General features: G+C 39.6%; 1 protein-coding gene across 1 annotated transcript in view; it reads left to right on the top strand.

Moving 5' to 3' along the window:
• The window catches only part of abhd15a (abhydrolase domain containing 15a), a 13,967-nt gene that overhangs the window by 6,384 nt on the left and 3,349 nt on the right, over positions 1-4,234 (top strand). The gene's annotated exons all lie outside the window — the stretch shown is intronic.

Raw genomic sequence — 4,234 nt, forward strand, 5'->3', positions numbered from 1 at the left:
GTTTAATGATAAAGCTTTTTTTATCATTATTGTGGGTAAACTGCACCGTCTGATGTTTGTTTACACTGTGCGACTGGAAAATACCTTAGTAGGCGGGCAGTTCTCCTAATTTAATCACAGCTGGAGCGCTCATTGTTTGTCACAGCTCTAATATGCTGCTGAAACCGTAAGATCGCTCTGCGTTTCTCTGCATCACCAGGAATTTAACTGAACCCAGAAGTGATTTATATTCATATGTGAATAGTCCTTTCTCCTGTGTGCTCCTCTCAAATCCTGATGATTTGAGGAAGAGGCTAATGAATGAGCAAATGAGTGATGTTCTGGTATAAGAACTCAGCGCAGCACTGACCTAGTAATGTGTCTGGCACAGTAAATCCTCTTTTCATATAGACAACGAAGAAGTGGCAAAACTGCTACTGCAGTCTTTCTCAGCTGGTAAATATTTAATGCTCTTCCCGCAGCCCGTTGGGATTCCTGCAGATTTAAAGTGAAAGGTCATTTAAAATCCAGCCATTTATTTGCACAAAATGTACAATAATCTCACCGTCGTCCCGAGTCACAAGCCTCTGTGTGTCTGTGCACTCTCCTTCTCTTGTGCTGAGATAAAGGATTAGAAGCACTGCAGATTTAGAGGGAAGACAAATCTTCTCCCTGTGCTTCCAGACAACATAATGGGTCATTTGGTCTAATGGTAATATTTAGAGACTAGACTGCAGCAGTTTCTCATTTTCAGTCCCTCTCTGCATGGAGAGCTTTTCACAGTAATTTAGAAAATCACTCGTCATTTGTGATCTGCTCTGAATCAAAACCTTCCCAGAGTTAAATCACAGTCATTTTTTTTCCCAGGGTAATAAATGAAGACGAAGAGGTTCACTATTTTTTGATGTTGTCTGTTTGTCATGTGAAAAGGAAAGTTAGAGAACTAAGAATAACCCGTGATTCAGTAAGTTGTAGACCAACCTGTAGCAGCAATAACTCAAATTATGTTTGTGTAAAAATTGGCGTGTAAAAATATAATCATGAGCAAATAATATTATTGCACAGGGGCAGCTATTTAATGCGGTATGCACAATTAAATTCCTTGCACATAAATTCAACAACCTGCATGTGTAGATCTCAGCAGCCAAAAAAAAACTCATCATGCACGTGAGAGTGTCTGTTTGGTGAGCATTGCAGCAGGTTAATGGGGAAATTATGTTTGCATGTCTGCCTGTTTGCAGTCCTTTTGCATGCTCAGACAGTCCATCTACCTGCAAAGAGCGTCTGTTGTCAGACGGGGACAATGTCATAAATATGTCATACAGTCCATCTGTGGGCTCCTGCTGGTGATGTTGTTGGTCTGTCAGCAAGCTGCAGAGAAGAGAGAAGTTCTAACATACAAATAGGGATGGGAATTGATCAAATTTAGCAATTCTTGTTCCATTTTTAAATCGCGTTTCGATTTGATTCCTTATCAATTCTCATTAGCTCAGCTTTGAGAGTCTATCAAAAACATGACATTTGTCTAGAATAAATTACGTTATGTGGTCAAATCTTAGTGTGTGTTGCAGGTATTTTCCCTCTATATTATGTCCAATGTTAATCAAAGAAAATAATGCAATCTTACACAGAACACTTTTCTTTATAGTACAATATGTTTTCTCCGTAAAATGACCTGAAAAACGCTGCCTCATAGTTAACAATACCCGGTTACAACAACCAAACACTAGTTAACAATATCAACTTATAGGGTAAAGTTCCACACACCAATTTCACTCAGCTTTAACATCACTCTGGGTTCTTAGCTAGTTTAGCGTTAGCATGCTGTCTGTGCAGGTGCTTGCAAATGCAGATGTTTGCGCTTTACATCGGCAACATTGTTGCAAAATCTGCAACATTTTTTTTCAATAAAAATAAAAGTAATGTCCATATCCACGCTGTAGACTGTCACTATTTTCATCCTCCCTTCACAAACTAAAATCAGCTGATTGTTGCACAAGTGCAATTGGAACTGATAAGCGGATCCAACTGCCAAGAAGAGCAGCAATTGAAAGGAAGTGAGCTACTGAGTTTATTGAGTTTATTCCCATCTCTACATTCAAAAAGCTAAAATTAAATGCAGTGTTAAAAACAATTAAGTGTCCACTGCAGCCACTGTCTGTGTTTCTTATGGTGTTTTTCTTTTTTTAAAAGCCTTGATTAGGTTTTCTTCATGCTTCTTCCATTCCTAGTCAACTCCACTGTCACAGCCTTCCCTGTTCATAAAGCTTATAATGGTGGACAGCATCGCCGTCATATTGAGCAGAATGCATTTGGGATTTTGGAGGACTGCACAGAGGCACATTTGCTTTGGTTGAAAACCTCTTTGTGGGCCCTAGATGGGCAAATACCTGTGCAAACTGATGCAATCATGGTACCATAAATAAAGAAATAAAGTGTTATTGCTCTCACAAGCAACTGTGCTCTCAAAGCTGAATTCTGCTTGCTCTGATCAGTCTAAATTTTGACAGTTTGGAGGGCAGAGCCCAACGGAAGCATTAAAGTCCATCCATTGATGTCAGTATTTCCGTCATTACACCGCAAAAAAATAACTATTGGCAGTTAATTCAGCAAAGTTTATTTGTTAAATTGTGAACAGATATGGTATTAAAGAGCAATTATGTTGCTGTCATAGTGTCATTTCGTTTGAGGGTATAATATGAATGTCTCAGTCACAAAGGTTGTGGAATTACTCGTTTGAAATCACTATGAGAAGTCTGATTAGAGCGAGCACTGCCTGCAAGAGCGTGAATCTGCTGTAGCACTTGTCAAGTGGATACTCTTGTAATGGATTCTCTGTGTAGTTGGTTGCTGAGTTCTACCTGTGTATGTTATTGAATTTACATGTGAGGAATTTAATTCAGAATCAGAGAGACTTTATTAATCCAGAGGGAAATTGGGTTGTCATAGCAGCAAATATACAACAAACATCAAGCACTTATATAAAATGAGGGTAGAAACAGAGATAATGATAGATAAATATTAAGATGAATAGATAAATATAGAGATATAGGTATAAATATAAAAAGACAAGTGCGCATGCAAATATATCTTGTGGTGTACAAGAGTGACAGGATGCATTGAGGCGTGATTAATTCTGTTCCACACGTGTGGACCTGACCCAAGTCGATGAATTGAAGAGTGTGATAGCAGCAGAAAGGAATGACCTCCTTTAATGTTCTTTCAGATAGTTCAAGGAAGCTGTTGCTGAAACTGTTCTTCAGCTTGTCCCAAGTGTGGGAGTCATTGTCCATGATTGCCCGCAGTCTTGTCAGCATTCTGTCACTGATCACCTCCTCCATGGTGGCGAGCTTCATGCCAAGAACAGACTCTGCCAATGAGTTTGTTCAGTCTGTTTGCGTCCTTTGCTTCGATGCCTGCACGCCACAGCAAAGAAGATGGTGCTCACAACAACAGACTGATAAAACATGTAGAGCAGCCTGTTGCATACATTGAATGATCTGAGCCTTCGTAGAAGTCAGTGTTAGCTGAGCACTCCAGCTCGTGATCCAGTTGAACTCCCAGATCCTTATAGGATTGAATAAGCAGCATTGTGCCTGTGCTTGTGAGGTGAAATACTTTGCTCATAATTATATTTTACCACAAATATAATTCCATGTTTAAGCTCCCGCCACAGCTTCATGAACCAGTTTGGGCCAAGTTTTAGCTGTTACACAGATGTCCTCACATCTGAATCTAGAATACAACTTCAGATGAGAGGAGTTCATGGTTGACTCTGTGAGTTCAAGGTGCCCAGGTCCTGTGGCTTCAAAACAAGCCCATATCATCACACCTCCACCACTATGCTTCACAGTTGGTATGAGGTGTGTGTGCTGATAGGCTGTGGTTGCTTTTCTCCAAACATGGTGCTGTAGTTCTTGTTTTAAAACTGGAGAAGCCTTTTAGATGAGAGGTGAAAACTCTTTAAAATAACCTTGGAGAAGTCCAGTTACCTTCTTTTCAAAGTCTTAAGACTACCATGTCCTGGATGACGGAGAACCTACAGATGCATAACCCATTCTTCCGCTGTCTTTTTCTAATTGTACTGTCATTTACTTTATATTTAATATGCTAACTTAAGCCTGTATAGTCTGTAGCTGTTTTAAGTGTATCTGAGCATTGATGTGTGCTGTTGGGAGCTGATAGTTAAACCTATGCTGTAAGACAGTCGTGTGCACTTTAAGCAAAGTTAGACACTTAATTAATGGACACTTAA

This window comes from Pundamilia nyererei, unplaced genomic scaffold (genome assembly GCF_000239375.1).
Source record: "Pundamilia nyererei isolate P.nyererei 1_Seehausen unplaced genomic scaffold, PunNye1.0 scaffold00003, whole genome shotgun sequence".
Classification (NCBI taxonomy): Eukaryota; Metazoa; Chordata; class Actinopteri; order Cichliformes; family Cichlidae; genus Pundamilia; species Pundamilia nyererei.